At 39.3% G+C, this 20,823-nt stretch overlaps 1 long non-coding RNA gene across 1 annotated transcript in view; it reads left to right on the top strand.

The window, feature by feature from the left end:
• Positions 1-20,823, top strand: part of LOC126940985 (uncharacterized) — a 53,702-nt gene that overhangs the window by 8,087 nt on the left and 24,792 nt on the right. The window lies entirely within an intron of this gene.

The raw sequence follows: 20,823 nt of genomic DNA, 5'->3' as shown, positions 1-20,823 counted from the left end.
ACACCTTGGAGAGCTAGCTTCCCGATGACAGACTGAGAGTGGCTCTTTTTGATTTAAGTGAATTGGAGCTTAAATTCAGTGCCAGCCCATATGAGTGTCTCAAGATGCTGGGTTAGAAAAGAGATTATATCAGGATTATGAGGTCTTTGCCTGTCTTCCCTCAGAATTGTCTTTGATTGATAGATGAGTGACCCTGTCCAACATTGTGATTCAAAACTGTAAGTAAAAAAAAAGAATAATAAAAACAAAAAAACCAGTTGAATCTTTCATTCAGTATTCACTTTGGATTTACTTTTAAATACAGCTCAACCATTGAAGAGTTAAACATCCTAATTAATTACATCATCTGAGAATGCAGCTATTTCATGCATCAATTTAATCTTTTTGTTTTTCATTAAAAGCCAAAAATCCTTCCTTGGTTTCAAAACATGAAAATTTTAAAATCCTTAATCCTAAACCCCATATCTTGGTCTTCAATTGGAGTAACGTATACAAACTGCTTTGCAGGGTAGGTCTCTCAGTCTAGCCTCTTCCAACCTGCTTAAAGAGGGCCTCCAGCAGGCAATTAGGGTATGCTATAGAGCCAACCAACAGAAACGCAAAGTTGTCTCCACTGTGGCTATAAATGGTATCACACTGAAGCGTGCATCTGCTTTGCTGAGGATACCTGTGACTGTTAATAAAGTAAATGGTAGGAGTGGGGCAGTTTTTCTCTACCTTTTATGGTATCTTTCAGTAATAATGACATTGAGCTCCTCACAGGTCATGTCTGTTTATGGCTGACCTTTATTGTTCTGTTCTGATTGGATGATACCCTTGTCTCGGTTTATAAAAGTTTTGAAAATCATCCTAGTCTGAGAAATATTGATGCAATACTATTGTTTTGTTTGTTTTTGACTTTTAGCAAAGCAGTTATTCCAGTTTTATTTACAGCTTTATTTATTTATAGCTTCCCCTCACCCCAAGACTAAGGACTCAGTCCCTGGGATTGATTATAAAGTAGATTTGAGGGATTTAAAATCATTTCCTCCTGAAGTCATGAAACCTTCTATTTTCTTTTAATGGTGTTCAATGCATTTTTCTGATCTCATTCTTACCCTAGAATGAACAATTTCCCTGGATCCTTTATATTTCCCATAAGGGTGACTTTACTCAACATTTTGCCACATATACATAGTCATATCTGTATCTCAGCTTTGGCTCAAGCAAAGACTTTGAAACACCAATGAAAAATATTAATAAGTGCCTATTGTATGCTGAGCACCTGCTATTTCATGTAATTCTTACATGACATCTTTTACAGGAGAATATCACACAGTGCTCAGATTCAAACACAAGCCGAAGGCATCCAAAAGCCCCAACACTGTCTTCAGACTTTGTAGACAGATTCTATCCTTCTTGGATGAGGCTGTCAAAGGACTCGGGAGTCAGACCACATCTTTCATGTTCACTGGAATATCTTCACGTTTTGGAATGTTAAGTTGGATAGCATCACTTCTAGCTGTGGAACTCTTCCAGAAGCTTGAGAACCTGTGAGATTCTTGAGCGACTTGGGACACTCAGAAGGGCCAGGATGAGGTTCAGGGTTGAGCCATTGAGAGCTGGCTGCTCTGGGCTTGATTTTAAGGGAAAGAAGGGGTTGAATCTAAGCTTGCCAAGATCTGGTTTCTTCTATATTCTATGAGCTTTCATCTTGTCCATCTTTATTTATATAGTGACTAGAGTTATCCTTTTTAGAAACAAACATAATCATGCCATTTTCACACTTAATGACTTCTTTTTGAACTCCTTACTCTGATCTTCAATGTTCAGCTGAACTGGCTCCTTTAGCTTTAGCCCAGACATTCTTCTTCCCCTCCAACCTCCAACATGCCTTCAGAACTCTGAACATATCTAGAACTTCCATTCCTCGGGGTCACTGCACGTGACGTGTCTTCTGCACACCATTTTCCCCCACTATTCTGTCTCACCATATTATCCTGGACATTTTTTACACCATGTTTCTACAATGTATAATTGCTTGCTTATTTATTTTCCATTTCCTCCATCAACTGCAGACTACATAGGACAGAGACCATTACTCCTTAGTTGTTATACTTACCCAGAGGCTGTACTGTGCTCAGCACATTCTGAGCACTCAATAAAAACGTGTTGATTGTGTAAGTTAATGAGCTATGCTTAAGAACACTGGTGTCCACAGCTGGACCAAGGTGCAAGGGGCAGATAGAATCGAGCTTTCCAAGTTTTCACAAACATGCCAATATTAATAAGTAAACTGATTTCCATTCTGAATTTTATCTACTTTTTCATAAACCACTGCTCCCTGTTAATACCTATCTATTCTGGAATTTATTGCCAGATGATATGTTATTTAATATGAAGTTGATATTTGTTTATCCTAGGTATAATAAATGAATCAGTATTAAACACAATATCTCATAGTGTTCCATGAAGACATGGTGACTTCTTTCTGTCCCTCCACTTGAAGAATTTTCAGAACTGCTGGCCTGTGTCACTCATCTATTACTCCATCACTTCACACTTTACCACAGCTTACGTGTTTGGTCTTATTTTGTTTAAATTTTGTCTAATGGCCTCCTTGAACACAACTTGATTATGAGCATCTTGAAGTGAAAAGTCACAGCTAGCTTTTCTTCTGTCCTCTGAATCCCCTACAGTACCATCCCAGTATCTTGTCATAGAAGATGCTTCATGAATGGGCATTGGTTGATTACTTCTCCTTTTCACAACCAGAACATTGTGGTTTGGCTGGGAGGCACAGTGGAACACCGCCCTCTGTTTGTTTGTTTGTTTGTTTGTTTTTTGAGGCAAAATTTACATGACATAAAATTAACAATTTTAAAGAGAGCAATGCAGTGACTTTCAGCACATTCACCATGTTGTGTGATCATCACCTCCTTTCTCTTCCAAAACATTTCCATTATCCCAAAAGGAAATGCCTTACCAATTACACAGTCAATCCCCTCAGTTCTTGTCAACCACTAGTCTGCCTTCTGTCTCTACGGATTTCCCTATTCTGGACACTTCAGGTAAATGGAGTCACATAGTATGTGACCTTTTGGGTCTGACTTCCTTTACTTAGCATAATGTCTTCAAGGTTTGCCCACATTGTAGCAGGTGCCAATACTTCATTCATTGCTATGGCTGAATGATATTTCATTGTATGAATATACCGCATATTGTTTATCCACTCATCTTGACGAACATTGGAGTTGCATCCACCTTTTGTCTATTTTGCACTTTCTGTCTTCATCCACTCTACTCTTTTCCATTTGTACTGGAGTCACCTCAAGGGGCAGACACTGCAGAAGTCTGGGAGCTATGAATGCTGTCTGCGAACAGACTTCAAATGCTTCCTGAAAGTTTAGTGCTTTTTAATTATCAAAAATGTAGTGCTTACCAATTTTAGTGCTTATTCAGGCTGATACCTTTCTGGAAAAGCCAACCTAAGAAACGAGTTCATTAATGACTTCCACGTATACTTCACTTTCATCTGTTTCTATGGTACCCCTAAAATAGTCCTAAAAGATGAAGTGGGTGTTACTATTGCATAAGTAACAACTCCCTAGAGTGAGGCCAGGCCTAAGGACAGTTAGTTAAAAGTGGCCTCACGGGGACAGGCTGCACTGTCACATATATATATATATACACTTATACTCTGGAAATGTTCAAACATGCATAAAAATAGAAAGGCTAGTTCAATAGACTCTCACACATCTGTCACCTCGTTTCAATAATCCACATCTGCTGTTCTTATTTTATCGATGCCCTACCATCACATGTTAAAAATTTTTATTTGTTGTTTACCTGTGCTTATGTATTTATTTATTTGTTGCTGGGGTATTTTAAAGCTAATTCTAGACATAATATCATTTCCTTCATATGTATTTCAGTCTAAATATCATACGTATTTCAGTCTAAATATCTAGTTTTATTTTTTGAACATAATCACAAAATCATTATCAAAGCCCTCAAACCTCAACAATTCCCCAATATCATCAATTTGTGTTCAATTTTTCATGATTGTCCCAAACATATCCTTTTTTAATTGTTGGTTTGTGCAGTTCAGAATCCAAACAAGATTCTAGGAATATTGCCTGTGGTTAACATGCTCTTATATTTCTTTTAATGTGCAACTGTTTGCTCTCTTTGGTGCATTTATTAAAGAAATTGAGAAATGGGCCTATTGTCTTGTAGAATGATTGGATTTGGCTAATTATATCTTTTCAGTGTCATTTAATATGTTTCTCTATCTCTACAAAAATCAGTAGTTAGAACTAGAGGCCTGATTAAAGTTGACTTGGGGGTGTGGGGTAGAGGGATTTCGTAGGTGGTATTGCCTCTTATTCTAGTAGTCTCCTATAAAGCCATATCAGGGATCACGCATTTACCCCATTTTCCTTAATAGTAAGATTGCTCCGTGATTTAGTGCTGTGGTAGGTTGAAAAATGGTCCCCGAACCAAAAGATATCCACATCCTAATCCCTAAAACCTATAAATATTAACTTATAGGGAGAAAAGGAGGCTGAATCTTTGTAGTTGTGACTAAATTAAGGGTTTTGAGATGCAGAGATTATCCCGCATTATCTGGATACCAGATCTGGGACTCAGACACCATCACCTGTGTCCTTTGTGAAAGGAAAATATCTTGGGCCCCTTCAAACTGGGAACTGCTCAGGGCAAATCTACCTCCCATTCTACTCAAAGTCATCCCTCTGCTCCCAGAGATAGATGCATATTCTGATTCCCTCTTGTGGAAAGACTTATAAGAAACTTAAAAGAATGCAACCGTCTGTCTCTCAGCTACCTGTGACCTGAAAGTCCCCAGTAGGGGTGGGGCTTGCTTTGAGTTGTCTCCGCCTGTCTGGACGGAACTACTGTACTTCTTACATATATTGATTGATGTCTCATGTCTCCCTAAAAGCTATAAAAGCAAGCTGTGCCCCGACCACCTTGGGCTCATGTCGTCAGGACTTCCTGAGGCTGCGTCATGGGCGTGTCCTCAACCTCGGCAAAATAAACTTTCTAAATTAACTGAGCCCTGTCTCAGATTTTCTGGTTTCACAACTCATAAGTGGGAGGCAGAGGAAGATTACAAAGACGCATACAGAAAAGAAGAGAGTGTGACCATTGAGGCAGAGATTACAGTAATGCAGCCACAAACGGAGCCAGCGGCAAATGAAAGAGTGGAGGGAACCCCCAGAGGGAGTGCAGCCCCGTCAGCACCTTGATGAAGCTGAGTGAAACTGGTCCTGGATGTCTGGCCTCCAGAACTGTGAGAAAATAAACGCCTGTTGTTCAAAGCCACCATGTCTGTGGTAATTTGTTATAGACGCTGTAGGAAACTACAGTTGACCCTTGAACAATGCAGGAATTAGGGGCGCTAACACCCCCTCACTTGAAAACCCCAGTCTATAACTTTTAACTCTCTAAATATTAATTACTAAGAACCCACTGTTGAAATTATTAAGAACCCATATTAAGAACCCAAATATGTAAACAGCTCATTAACACACATTTTGTATGTTATATGTATTGTATAGTCTTTCTTACAGTAAAGAAAACATTATTATGGAAATGATAAGAAAGCAAAAATGTATTTACTGTTCATTAAGTGGAAGTGGATCATCATGAAGGTCTTCATGCTCACAGTCTTCATGTGGAGTAGGTGAGGAGGAGCAGACGGAAGAGGAGGGATTGGTCTTGCAGTCTGCAGAGGCAGAAGCAAATCCTAGTATAAGTCAACCTGCACAGTTCACATCTGTGATATTCAAGAGTCACCTTAATACAAGTATGAGCTAACTGCCTGATTCATCCATTAAAATGTCCCCATCAAGTTTTTCAATACAATAGTACTCCCCAACCCCGCCCTGCAACTTATTCTCTGGGGATATGTTCCAAGACCCACAGTGGGTGCCTGAAGCCACGGATAGTACCAAACCCTATATATACTATGTCTTTTCCTGTGCATACATACCTTTGATAAAGTTTAATTAATAAATTAGATATAGTAAGAGATTAGCAACAATAGACAATTATAATAATACACTTGTAATTAAAGTTATGTGAATGTGAGTGGGGAAAGGTGGCTCATGCCTGTAATCTCAGCACTTTGGGATGCCAAGACTGTCAGATTGCTTGAGCCCAGGAGTTTGAGACCAGCCTGGGCAACATGGCGAAATCCTGTCTCTACAAAAAAATACAAAAATTAGCCGGGTGTGGTGGCATGCACCTGCAGTCCCAGCTACTTGGGAGATTAAGGTAGGAGGATCAACTGAGGCTGGGAAGTCAAAGCTGCAGTGAACTATGATTGGGCCACTGCACTCCAGCCGGGGCAACAGAGTAAGACCCTGTTTCAAAAAAAAAAAAAAAAGGTTATGTGAATGTGGTCTGTCTCTCAAAATATCTTATTGTACTGTGTGTATGAGTAACTGAAATTCAGAAAGCAAAACTGCAGGTAAGCGGGGACTACTGTAATAATTTTAGCTGCCATTGATTACTGTTGTCTAGGTTCATTATTTCATTAGTGAGTGGAAAATAGTGATTTTCTAATTCTATAATTTTTTTCTGCATGTATTACGCATGATTCTTCTATATAAAGAACAACTGTATTCCTCATCAACTAGCTGATTAGCCTGAGTTCTACTCCAAGTAGGGAAAGACAAGAGGAATGCTTGAGATTTTTCCCTTAATTGTAACACTTTCAGAATAATGAGTTGGTTCCCTAGCAACCTCCGAGGTGATCAATGAGATTTTTTTGTTTGTTTATTTTTGAAGTATCATTATGAACTCATCAGTTTTCATATATTTGATAAGTTTCAATTCATTATAGTCATCATCATTTTTGATGCTTAAACTATCCCATCTGTAATCTCAGGGGAGACCTTCTAGGCTTGATCTGCTTTAGAAAAGTCGAATAACCCTGGCAACTGAGTAAAGATGGGGCACTGTGGATTTGAAGGGTAACAATCAATGATGGAATGCTGATCTCCTTCCTGGTCTCCTTTGTGTGCGTCTCATACACACTCTAAAAAAAATGAACTATGAAGATACTTAGCCTAACATCTTCCCATTTTTTAATATAGTAACTCAACTGTAACTTCACAATAGAATCCTCTGGGGAACTTCTAAAAAATACTTCCGTTGGGACCCCACCCAGTGAAGTTGAGATTCACTCCTTTAGGTTAGGGCATTGAGATGCTTCAAAAACTGCCCAGGTGCTTCTAGTGTGTATCCAGGACTGAGAACCACTGTCTAATGCATCTATTATACCTCTGAGATGTTTACTTTTTTAAAAAAACAAGCCCTGGTCTTTTGACTTCTGCAGGTAGAAGCCTAACATTGATTGCACATGGAGCAAGATTAAAAGGGTGCCTCATCATATATTTTCTTGCCTCCAGATTCAACAAGGATTCTGCCATTAACCACATTCCCAGAACTGAATTAAAAAGCAAAACTGGCCAAGTGTGGTGGCTCACGCCTGTAACCCCAGCACTTTGGGAAGCTAAGGTGGGTGGATCACTTGAGGTCAGAAGTCTGAGAGCAGCCTGGCCAATGTGATGAAACCCTATCTATACTAAAAGTACAAAAATTAGCCAGGCATGGGGGCATGGTAGTGCATGTCTGTAATCCCAGCTACTTGGGAAGCTGTGGCAGGAGAACAGGAGAATCACTTGAACTCGGGAGGCAGAGGTTGCAGTGAGCCAAGATCACTAGAGACACTGTCTCAACAACAACAAAAAGCAAAGCTACCATCCTGCCTTAACCCTAATGCCTTTGTTTGCTATCTGTAGTCCACATCCAGCCTTTCATTCCTGGTCTTGCTTCTGTCTCCAGACTTTGTTTACCACTTCAAAACATTTGTCTACAGGAAAATCTCCCTCAATAGATGGTATGGGAGGTAAGACCCCTGTAGTCTTACATTCTCATAATAAAATGGAATAGAGATTTAAATACAGTTAACATTTAGTAAAGTTTTCTTTGATGTAAGAAATTACTGGGATAATTCTGTTTTATTTTCTACCCTTACCCCTCATCCCTTCAGCCTGTTGAAGCCTACTGGATAAGTAAATAATTTATACATTTCTGTGTTTTTATCTGCATATGATTTATATAAATATTCATTTTGCTTCAGTTTGTTCAGTAAAGGCCTCTGGGTAAAGAATTCCAAATTGTATAAAGACATATAAGATTTAATATGCATCTTAACTTTTAAAAGTTTCTCTTTTTGAATATATCTAGTGATGATAAAGGTAAACAGGTGTTTGAAAACATACTGTTGTGAAGTACCAACCTGGCAGAAAACCTGTAGCATTTATAACGAGAACATAATCCAATTGAATTTGTAATTAGCACTTTTGAAATGTGCTCATTATTATTGTTATTATTAGCTACAAAACGATGCAGCTTTGGCTCACACCCATTGGAATTTTAGGGTGTGATTCTAGCCAAAAGCAGTCAGTATAGAACTCAAAAAGAACTATGTTGCAGATTTTATAGAAGTCTTTTCATGTTAAATATCCAATGGGGGCTATCAATTAGATGTAAATTATTTACTGTGTCAAAGAAAATTTTCACTTTTGGAGATGCAGATTTTTATGAGACATAACCTAATGATTTGAGAAAAGTTAATACACCCACGCGTGGAATCTACTTGGGAAGTAATCCCGGAAAAAAGGAATAGTCATGGTTGAAGAGACATCTCACAATGGAGTGGAGACAATTTTAGAATTCAGAGACTTGTTTTTATTGAGCTTCTAAAGGAAGCTACTCTCAGCACTTCCGAGGCCCTAGAAGGGTCTGACTGACTTTATCCCTGGTAACTCCTATAGGAAAAGATTGGATTCCCAACCAGCTTGTAGTTCCCTTCATTAACAAATATTTATTGAATCACAGTGCGCTGCATTCAGGGCTGCTGAAGAAATAGGAATGATTTAGTAAACTGGATATATAAAAATAGGAGGGGATCTTGGGGACAATTACAAAGCAACGTGTTAAGAGAAAAAGCAATAATTGTGAGTTCAGTGCTAATTATTAAGGGAAGGACCGAGAAAAGGTAATAAGGTATGGGCCAGTTAGTGAGGAAGAGATTTATGGAGAAGGTTCTTTTTGATTCAGATTCAAAATAACACCTTTACCTTATTGGTAGGATGGTTAGGAGATGCTCTTTCAATAAGAGAACTGACACAAGTAAGGCATGGACTTGTTATCATTTGATCCTTGGGATGTCGAACTTGTTGATTTGATTAGAAAAAAAGAACTTGCTAGGCACTGTGCTTGGCAAATGGTCAATAAGTGTTTGTAGGTGCCCAATAATAGTAGACACTCAAAAAGTATTTGAAGGTGCTCAATAAATATTAGAGAGTCAATGACTTTGACTTTCCTGTCACTCATATGCCAGGAGGGTGTATAATTAACACACTAAGAAAATCTGACTTAATGCTTCACAATGATTTAGTCCAGCTCCAGACCAGATGTACCCATTTAGTTGCAGTCCTCCATGGACCTTACTCCAGTCCAACTCCACTCACTTATATTACCCCACTGACTCTGTATATCTTTGATTGTATGATTCTAGGTCTGGGTAGAGTGGACAGACTGTATGATCTAAGCTTACCCATATGATCAGAAGCCTAGATCTTGGGAACACAATGACATTTTCTTTTTTTTCTTTTTTTTTTTTTTTTTGAGACGGAGTCTCGCTGTGTCTCCCAGGCTGGAGTGCAGTGGCGTGATCTCGGCTCACTGCAAGCTCCGCCTCCCGGGTTCATGCCATTCTCCCACCTCAGCCTCCCGAGTAGCTGAGACTACAGGCGCCCGCCACCACGCCCGGCTAGTTTTTTGTATTTTTAGTAGAGACGGGGTTTCACCATGTTAGCCAGGATAGTCTCGATCTCCTGACCTCGTGATCCACCCGCCTCGGCCTCCCAAAGTGCTGGGATTACAGGCTTGAGCCACCGCGCCCGGCCCACAATGACATTTTCAAAAGAAAATAAAATAAGCACTTATGGAGGCTGCCTTGCCTTTCAGATAACCTCTTGAAATCAACCCAATAGTCCCATAGGCAGCTTTTTTCTTTTCCTATAGTAACATAGAAATGGACCCTTCTGGTCTTAAAGCTTGAAACTTACATTTGTTTTTATCTGAGTTTCTTCATAAGGAAAGGCCCCTCAGGCCTTTCAAAAAGTGTCAAAGAACAGAAACTCATCATATAACCGTATCCAGCCAATGGGATGCCAGACCCCTCATTCATCAAGATTGCCTCAAGACCCCTCCCTAGTTCCTGTTTTCCCATGCATAGTTACATTTCTTCCCTGCTGTAGAAACCTTTACTTTTAGTTGTTCAGGGAGATGGGTTTGAAACTGATCTCCCATTTCCTTGGCTGCAGCACTCCATGAAAGCCTTCTTTGGCAATACTCATTGTGTCAGTCATTGGCTTTCTGCGCCAGGGAACAGCAGGACCTAGATCGAATCCCTGGCATTTCAGGTACACTCTTGCCTCAGTCTCAGAGGTGGTCCCCTGCGTGCCATATCTCTGCAGAGTGATTTTTTCCTCTCATCTGACCCACCATAGTTCTTCTCTTTCTTCAACAAACAGTTACTGAACGATTATTTACCAAGTTCATTCCTAGAAAATAAACAACACAATGGAAACTTCAGGGGTTTCAGAGTTTTAAGAGGTGAGCCAGTGGAGGGATCATGTCTGTGAAGAGCTTCCTTGTACTGATCTCTCCCCAGAGATTCTGATTTAATTGGCCTGATGTGGAGTAGGCTGCTTACACTTGTTCCCCATCGCAGGTAATTATAATCTGCAGCCACAGTAGAGAATCATTGTGGTTCTCAAGAGTGGTCTTCAGACCAGCAGCAACAGCGTCTCCTGATAACTTGTTAGAAATGGAGATTCTCAGGCCCCACCCGAGACCTACTGAATCAGAAGCTCTGTGCAGCAGGGGGAAATAAAAAACAGTGCTATATGTTGTCAGAGACCTTGCAGGTGATTCTGATGAACACTCAAGTTTGAGGATTATTGAGCTAGGGAAATTGGTTCTGTATTGAGATACTGAAGAAGACTCCCAAGTACCCTCTCTGATACCATTTTCTCCATCATAATCCTAATCTTATTCCTTACTATTTTAATGATCTCTTTAGAACATAATTTATTTCCTCTTTTTCTCCCTCCTGTTTATTTCCATACCATATATATATTAAGGGCTTGCAGGATGCCAGCTCAATTCAATCCCAACTCACCCAATCTTGTCATAGGCATGTTATGGGATTGTGATTACTGAAGGCTGAGAAGGGTAGGGGAGAGGAAAAGATAGAATGAGGCTGGTTAAAAGACACACAATTACAGCTAGATACGGCGAAAAAGCTTTAGTGTTCTATAGCACTATAGGGTGACAATGGTTAACAATAATTTATTGTATATTTTCAGAGAGCTAGAAGAGAGAATTTTAAATGTTCCCAGTGCAAAACAATGATAAATATTTCAGGTGATAGAAAGGCTAATTATCCTGATTTGATTGTTACACATGGTGTGTATCAAAATACTACTCTGTAGCCCATAAATATGTACAATGATTATATGTCAATTAAAAATATGTTTAAAAGAAAGCTCAAAAAAGTGAAAGTACAAGACAGAGTTCCTGGAGCCCTTGAGGAGTTAGGAAATGGAAACCAGGGCACCGTCACAGGCAATGTGCTGGTAGGCACTGCAGGAGCTCCAGGGAAGAATGGAAACTATATGGGAAATATGGGAAAAGCAATCCTGAACAGCTTCAAGGAGCAAGGCAAACTTGAGCTGAGCCTTCAAGCATGGGTAGAATTTGGACTTAAGGAAGGACAGAGGGCATATTAAAAGCAAAGAAGCTCTTTATGACTACCAATGAAGACATTAGCCTGACCACAGAGGAGGAGACAGAGCTGAGAGATGGATCAGCCTCCCCCATGGAGAACTCTGAGATATCTCATAGCTCATTGACATCTCAGAATACAGGTCAAAAAGGTAGATTTTTATTTCACTTACTGTAAGTGTGAGTTAGAGCAAATAGGCTCCTGATGGTTAGCTGGGCTGGCTACTTTAGCCTTGTAGGAGGCAGTGTACTACAATGGCAGTAGACGTTTGGGAGTCAGGTGTATAACTTTGGCTTCACTACCTACTGGATGTGAGGCTTAACCTCTCTGAGTTTCAGTTTCCTCTTCTGTACAGTAGGGTTAATACATTTTTCCCTAGGTCATTTCTAACTTTTATATAAACTCACAAATGTAAAAGAAAAAACTATATGGTAGGATATATCTAGGCAAATCAATGTATGTTATGGTCCCTCTTGCCCTCCTTTGACTAAATGGAATCAATTATTGCATTGGATAAGAAGGGAAGCAGTTCTGGTTAAGAGTGAACATTGTGAATTTGGAGGACGTGTGCTGGACCTCAGCCCTACCTCTAACACATTGGGTAACCTTGGCCACACAACGTGACCTCCCAGAACTCCAATTCCCTCTGTCATAATCTGGAATAATGATATCAATCAAGTGAAGCGGCTACCACAGGGTCTGGAACATAGTAAGCCCTCAATAGGTTCTAGCAATTATTAAAAAAGGAAAGGCTGTCTGCTTATAAGATACAGTGCAATCGGGTGATCTCAGAAGGGGGTTTGTGCCTCTCTATGAAGGAAGTCTCATTGTGGACATCTGGGAGCAGGTTAAGTTCTTCAACTCTGCTTCCTTCACCTCTTTCAAAGCACCCCTCCTGCATTCTTCCCATTAGAAACTCTGCAATCTGTTTTTCAGAAGAGCGGTCAATTATTGACTCAATATTAGAAATGCTGCTCAGACTACATAATGGCTGACCTGGGAATATCTCTTTCAGTTAAATTAACACCTACAAAAGGCTCCAGGCTTGCCACCAAACCACTTTAATTTTCTTCCTAACACCCAGGTCTGTGAGAAAGGAAAATGGTCAGAAGTCAAAAGAGAAATCTCATCTCCAAAGTGTCCCCTCTTTCTACCCACCCCCAAATCCCTCCTATAGCCCCAATCCTCATTTCGATTATATCCAAAACCTTAAATGGAAGAATCTACTTAGCTGTCACATTTTACAGCTAATTTACAAATCTCTTAAAAGTTCCAAGTTTAGCTTTCACATTGTTCCTTGTATACCATAAAAATAAAGGCACTGAGAAGCCTTTGGGTCCTTGCTCTGCTGAAGCACTTCCTTTCCATATTTTTTTCTTCTCATTTTACCTCTGATTACTTTACACGAAGCTGCAGCTCTCAGGACGACTGCACACCCACTGTAAACCTCTATTATTGATCATGTACTTACATGGTTGGTGGCGTTTTATGTAAGAGGAATAAATGATATAGTTGTTTCTATCCATTAAACTATACTGTTATCAAGGGATTGAGAAACTGCCCTGAACATGGCAATTATTTTCGGAGGTTCTGTAATGTTTAAATATAACTGCCTAGTAATCTTATATTTACTGTGTGGTGGCAAAGTACAGCTAGCTTCATGTTTTCACCTTATAAAACGTAAGGACATTTAGCGTGCCTAATTCTCTGTTGTCTTCCTTCTCCTGGCCTTTCTCTTTCCCCAATGCTATATCCCCAGGCATGGGACTATGAGACTTCTAGATACTTCCCAAGTACTGTAATTTTTTTCCCATACTAACTCATCCTTGGAGATCAGTAATTTCCTACTTAGTATGATGTGGGGCTTCCCAGACTCTGGCCATGGGGAAAGGAGAGCTGGGGTCTCTGAGGCACAAAAGACTTTGCATGATTAGTAGAGCTCTGAGAATCAAGGAAATATGCCTGACGAGCAAACACCCCAGCCCAGAGGAAGCTTAATTATAGTTGAGGGAAACCAGTCCTTCCTTAGTGGCAGTCGCCTCTGCCCACGTGCTTGCACATGCGTGTGCACACGCAAGCACGAGCAAACTCTCATGCATCGTCCATATGTGAATTCTTTTTGGAAGCTCATTTGCTTCCTCTCACTTCCTCCCCTTACTGGGTCCTAACACTGGCACATTTAAACCCTATCCTTTCTATCTTCAGCTCCCCAGACAAGCCTAATCTGACCTTGCTTTAATTTTTTAAGCCACTGGTGGAGAAAACCTTGAAACTTTTCAAGACCAAATATAACCAAATGATCCAAATAAAATAACTGGGAGCTTGCTAAAATGAGGCCAGGAGCCTTTTAAACTTTTTACTAAAGTAGAATAGAGCCTGGGATTTTTAGACGTTTTCTGTTTCTCTTCGAAGGTGCCAAGAATTTGCATGTGAGGTTTTAAATGTGCTTCTACTACCGACTTGCAGGAAGAGATTTCTAGGCTTCCCATGCTACCTCTGATGATTGCAATATAGAATCCAAATGTTTAATTCTTTCTTTCTATAGGACTTGACTTTTCCAACCTGTGAAGGAGGAAAAAACGGAAATAATATCTTATTCTATTCCCATAAACAAGATATGCAAGGGGAGCCCAAAAGATTTGGTTTGGCTTAGGAGAAAGTCGGCTTAGGCTTCAGTGCATTTTAGAGCATCCTAAGGGTGCAGTCTTGTGCCTGCTTTTCCTCATTTGAGATTCAGGGTGTTCTGCCTGGCTGGCTTTCCAGCCCCTGGGAGGCCATGTGCTGCTGTTGGCCCACAGTTAGAGCACACGTACCTTCATTAGCCAAATCTTTGTTCCCCTTTGTGCTTCTCTTCCTCCAACTTAGTAGAAAGCAGCTTTGCAATTTGCTTCTGTTTTTCATGTGCTGACTTAGAGGAGCAGGACAGGGTCTTGGGTAAGCATATGGACTCTGGAGTCAGCTGCTGGGGTTCCCGATCCTGCTCCTTTTTTTTTTTTTTTTTTTTTTTTTTATTTTTGAGACGGAGTCTAACTTCACTCTGTCTGCCAGTCTGGAGTGCAGTGGTGTGATCTTGGCTCACGCAACCTCTGCCTCCCGGGTTCAAGCAATTCACTTGCCTCAGTCTCCCAAGCAGCTGGGATTACAGGTGCGCACCACCATGCCTGGCTAATTTTTGTATTTTCAGTAGAGACAGGGTTTTGCCATGTTGGCCAGGCTGGTTTCAAACTCCTGACCTCAGGCTCCTTTCTTTATTGAACATTTTATTGTAGAAAAGCCCCTTATCCTCTCTGTGTCTTAGCTTTCCCATTTGAATGTTGACGGTCCTGAAAGCAGTGACTTCTAAGGGCCATTACTTGTGTGAGTTGATTGAATCAGCATGGGAAAGGCTCAGAACACCACTTGCTCTGATTCCCGGAAGTCTTTTTTAGACTGTCCTTTGCTCACCATGTCTAGATGGATTCTATCTCCACTTATCCATGTTTTTGATCTTGGTGACAGCCTCTCTTCGTAAGCCTTGTCTTCTATGTGCTAAAACGATTGATTGAATCATAACAATGACAAGCAAAAAAGCAGTGAAGTCTTCTCCCTTAGAATTGGGGAGGTGCAGGGGCCAAGCGAAGTGGTCACTTGCTTGCATTTTTCATATTATTGTGATCTTACGTGGATGTGGGTTGGTTTTTCAGAGTTGCCTTTCCTAGATACTACTTGGTTTCCTTTTTTTTTTTTTCCCTTTATGCAACCCCACCCCCCAAGGAGCTTCTTACCATGAAGCTCCATGACAGTAGGGCAGACCTCAAAACACATGCTTTTGTTCAACAACCCCCCCCCCCAACTTTTATTTTTGCTTTCATAAAGTCTATGAACATTTTCCAGGAGAATCCACCCACCCTGGTAGAGACCCTCAAGGGACCAGGAACACAGGATCCAAGGATAGGGCAGGAAAATTTCACCTCAATCCCTCTCCCAAAGTTCCCTATTTCTCTTGCCCTCTATTTTAACTGTAGGCCTGCTGAGGCTCCAGGGGTGGGATACTGCACTTAAAGCCTTTAAACCCATCAAGATTAAGGTCATTTTTTTTTTTTTTTTTTTTTTTTTTTGCTGGTCAGCTGAATTTTTCTCATTCTGTCTATGGGGTGGAGATGGGGGAAAGAGGCTGTTTTCTAAAGGAGTGAAGGAATAAAAGAACAAGGGTGGGTATGGGAGAGTAAGGATAATTTCACTGTTGTCTCAGAGGGTTGAGTCTCAGGGCTGGTAAATTCTCAGATTCGACACTGCATTATGACATAGATCTGCTGTTATTTTTTCAGTCTCAGAGGAAACCTTGAGGAATCTCATTCCTGCAATTGTATTAAATTATCTGCCAATATTGTCTTTTCCACTCAAAGTACTTTCATTGAAACATTTGGCATGGGCTGCAGAAACAGCAAAATCTCTTTAAAAGCTATTGTTTCATTGAATGTTTGGTTTACCTTTTGGTTCCACAATAAAATAACTTAATAAATTAAGGGTGAGTGGAATTGTTACTATAGCAATCCCCATAGTAACATCAAAATGCCACACACACTCGTGCTGCAAGCCCTGGGCTTTCTCCTAGTCCTCCCACATTTCAAGTTCAGCTTCCCAGGTTAAGCTCTGATGGCTTAAGATGTAAGGATATTATATTAAATCCATTTTATTTCCATCTCCAAGAGTTAATAGACTCACAAAATACCAAGAATTTTTATCCACTTCTATCCTTTGCAGAAAAGTCAGAAGTGAATTTTCTATGAGCTTGGCAGTATGTACAAACTGCTTGCATTTGAGTTGCTCTTCCAATTTTAGGTCTGTCCTTAAAAACAATAACAACAATAATCCCAGTCAAGGCATGAATTGCTCTTTGTTGATTTCCATAGTCTTACATAACTTACATGGAGCAGGACTAGGAGAGGAAACATCTTCAGAATGCAGCACTGTGGGAACACACATGTTTTTAATCTCCTATTTTCCAGAAGATAGCCAGAAGGGATCCCCAAGAGGTCACTTGGAAAAGCCTTTTGCCACCTGGTAGAGTTATAAATCAATACTCTGATTAAGATTGCTGTTATTAGGTAGAATGAATGAGAGGCTACGGAAAAATTTAATGGGAGGCAAAAGCTGATATTGAACATCATGTCGTATCTTTATATAATAGGTGGTCATGCATACATGTTAATATGTATATCACTGTTTGTGCATATTTAGCACAAATTTATAAACCAGATGCTGAATATCAAATAGTAGATCTGTGTATCCTGTTTCTTAGCTCATTGTATCTTGAATATTAATACTCTCACCCTAAAGGCAGAAACTACAATTGGAAAGCGACTGTGTTAAATTCAGAACCAGTGGGGCTATAAAGTTATGCAGCCTGGAAAACTGAGTGAGTTTATTTCCCAAGAAGAAAACTTTGCTAGATAGAGAGAAAGAAAATAAAAAAACAAATCACCAGCCATAAACAACAGGCAATTCATAAAAGAAGAAATATGATCATTAGTAAACATGTGAAAAACATCTAATGTTACTACTAAGCAAAGAAATAGAAATAAAAACAAGCGTAGTAGGATGTGGAGGGAGCTTCTATGGCTGCTCTGGAGTCAGCACTAGGCCCACAGCCAAAAACAACAGGTGCTAAGTGCTCAACATGTAAAAGAACAGCCAGACCCCAACCCCACATCATCATTATATAAGCAGAGGACTGGGAAGGAGGCATGAGGGACACGATCAACCCTGGGAGTGGTCAGGCAGTGTGGAACTGTTACGCACCCAAGGTCATTCCCTTTTCTCCCAATGGGCAAGGGAGAGGCTGCCTACTGTCCCCCAGCAGAGGAGCTTCACAGATAGTCACCCATTGAGGTTGAAGTTGCAGACTGGTATTCACTTTCCTGGCTAGAACTCCGCTTCTGGAGGAACAGGCTTTCTGATCTGCTGCTGTGCCTATCCAATTAAGGATGAGAAATGCAAGAAAGTTACAAGATGGGGTGGCCAAGGAGCAGCCTGCACTTCCACCAATGGGTATCCCCAAGGATGCACACATTTCTGGTGAGTCAAGAGGACACCAGAAACTGTAGCTAGTATTCACATGCTCAAAAAGCCTACCCAATGGGTGAGATGATTCCAGTGATGGAGACTGAGAGGAGATATAGAGATTGAGATTAAGCCTGATTTCCCGGAGCAAGGAAGTGTGTCAATGGGAGCTCTAAAAGGCCAAAAAGACTACATCACTCCTTGGAAGAACTAGAACCTGAATGCCTGCCATGCAGAGATATCAATGTCTGGTTAGTCAAAATGAGAAAAGTACTAACACCCCACAGGAAAAATATTGCTATTGTGTCCCTATAAGTAGAATGTACTGGCCATATTCCCTCACACTCCCTTTCTCTGATACAATTGCTTCATGGATATAGCCACATTGAGTTGAGACTGCTCAACTAACCTGTCATATAATGATGAGGTATTGTTTGCCTACTGAGCGGTCATTAACTCTTTAAATACCTAGATTTGTGAGGATATAGTGAAGGAAGACACACCTGCTGGTTCAAGTGTACCTTGGTTCATCTGTTCTGGAGGGAATTTTGTCAATTATGTGTTTAAAACCTCTTAAAAGTTGGCATGCTATTTGATGTAGTGACTCCTCTTATATGAATATTCGCTAAAGATCTAATCAGAAAGAAGCACAAATATATTTAAACAAAAGGCATTCATTGCATCCTTATTTATAAGAGTAAAAAGAGGAAACCTGAATTTCAAGTTGGAAATGACTACATAAGTTGTGGTGTATCGAAATAGTAAAATACATACAACCATTAAAATTGTGCTTCAAAGACCATTTAATATTTTTGTGCAATGCTCATAGAGTGTTTAGTAAAAATCAAATAGAACAAAATCTGTCATACATAAAAAATAGAAAGGAAAAGTGAAAACATATCTAGTGGCAGAAAACGTGTATATATCTGGAAATCCCAAAAAACTCATGGAAAAAGTACCACAAGTGGTAGAAGAATTTAGTAAAGTAGTAGATAGAAAAAAAATCATCATAAACAACCTTCATATACAAACTAAAAGTAGTTAGAGAATATATGGAAGATTTATTTAAGATAGTAGTAATGATAAACCTAAGCATAAAAAGAAACAAAAATTGTACAAAATCTATGTGAAGAAAGCTAAAAACACTCTTGAAGAATGTAAATGTTGACTTGAAGAAATGGAAAGTCATGCCACTTTTGTGGATAGACAACAGTCAGTTCTCCTTTAGTTAATTTATAAATGTAATGTCATTCAAAAATACCATTTAGAAGAAAAAATAAGCTACAGTAGTCAGGAATTCTTGTAAAAGAGGAGCAATGAGTTTGGGAGGGGTTGGCTATATCAGATATTAAATACATTATAAAACCTTTATAATTAATACAGAAGGATATACACACACCAATAGATAGATCAATGAATAGAAACTCCAGAAATAAACCCAATTGCCTACGGAAATTTAATACACAATAAAGGTGACATTTCAAATTGGTGGTGAAAAGATGGACTTTTAAATAAGTGGTGTTGGGATAAGTGAATAGCCATATGGAAAAAGATAAAATTGGATCCATTTCTCACATTGTAAGCCAGGATAAATTCCAAAAGACTCGGAGATCTAAATGTGAAATAAATGAAACTATACATGTTTGAAGAGAAGACATGGATATTTTCCTCCAGTAGCTAGGATGAGGAAAACCTCATCCTACTTATCAAAATCCAGAAGCATTAAGGAAAAAGTTAAACTTGATGGCATTAAAAAAATACGTTTGCAAGGAGAAAATACTCTAAGCAATGTAAAAAAATGACGAATGGGAAAAATTGCAACTTTTATCACAAAGGTTGAACATGCCTAATATATAAAGAGCTTCTAAAAATAGAGAAGAAAAAGACTGCAACTTGGTAGATAAATGGGCTAGGGAAATGAACAGACTGTTTCTTAAAAAAGAAAAGCAAATGGTTCCTAATTATAATATGCGCAGCCTTGTTCCTAATAAGAGAAAAGCAAAATATAATATCCTGACCATTTCTCACATACCAGATTGGCAAAAATCCAGAAGTTTGGAAAATATACTCAGTTGGCAAAGTTGTGGGAGAGCAGGCACTCTCTTACACTGCTAGTGGGAAGCAAAATGATACCACATCTGTGGAAGGGAATTTGGCAACATCTAGCCAACTTACGTTTACTCACTTTCTAAGACTCTATCATAAGGACACACTGGCAGACGTGAAAAGAGAAATGCCACCCAAATACATTCTATATTCACTGCAGCCCAATTGTAATAGTAAAAGATCAGAAATAAACCAAATATTCACCCAGAGGGACCTGTTTAAATAAACAATTGCTAAATCCACATGACAAAATACTATGCAGCTGTAAAGAGGATTTAAAAATCTCTACAAAACTGCATTGGAACAATCCCAAGGAAAAAAGCAAGGAGGAGAAAGTGTTTATGTTATAAAACCATTTATCAAAGAAAGGGGAAATGCTAATATATACACATATTTGAATAATTGTATTTAAGAAAATTAATGAGAGAATAAACTTTAAAAGGTATTTATCTATAAGGATGGTAAGCAAACAAGGTAGAGGTGGCTGGGTATGAGCTTGGCTTATCTGATTATATCTTGTTTTGTTAAAAGGACTTTTGGAAACTTAAAATATGTTTACACAATTATAGAAAAGTGTTTTTAAAAAGTGATCATTAAAAATCTAAAGCAAAAAAAAAAAAAAAAACTAGTTTTTGAGTTGATAGCCTAAATATACAAAAACGAATTATTTCAAATGATGTTAAAACTCGAGAATGTATTTGTTCATCCCTAGGGTGATACTGTTCAAGAACAAAAAGAACAGCAAAAGAATGCCAAACTGTTTTATGTAATTACGTTAGTGATGATAATATTGATACTGT

The sequence above is a fragment of the Macaca thibetana genome, chromosome 18 (assembly GCF_024542745.1).
Source record: "Macaca thibetana thibetana isolate TM-01 chromosome 18, ASM2454274v1, whole genome shotgun sequence".
Lineage (NCBI taxonomy): Eukaryota > Metazoa > Chordata > Mammalia > Primates > Cercopithecidae > Macaca > Macaca thibetana.
Note: the sequence above shows the minus strand (reverse complement) of the source record. Positions and strands in the feature narration are given on the sequence as shown.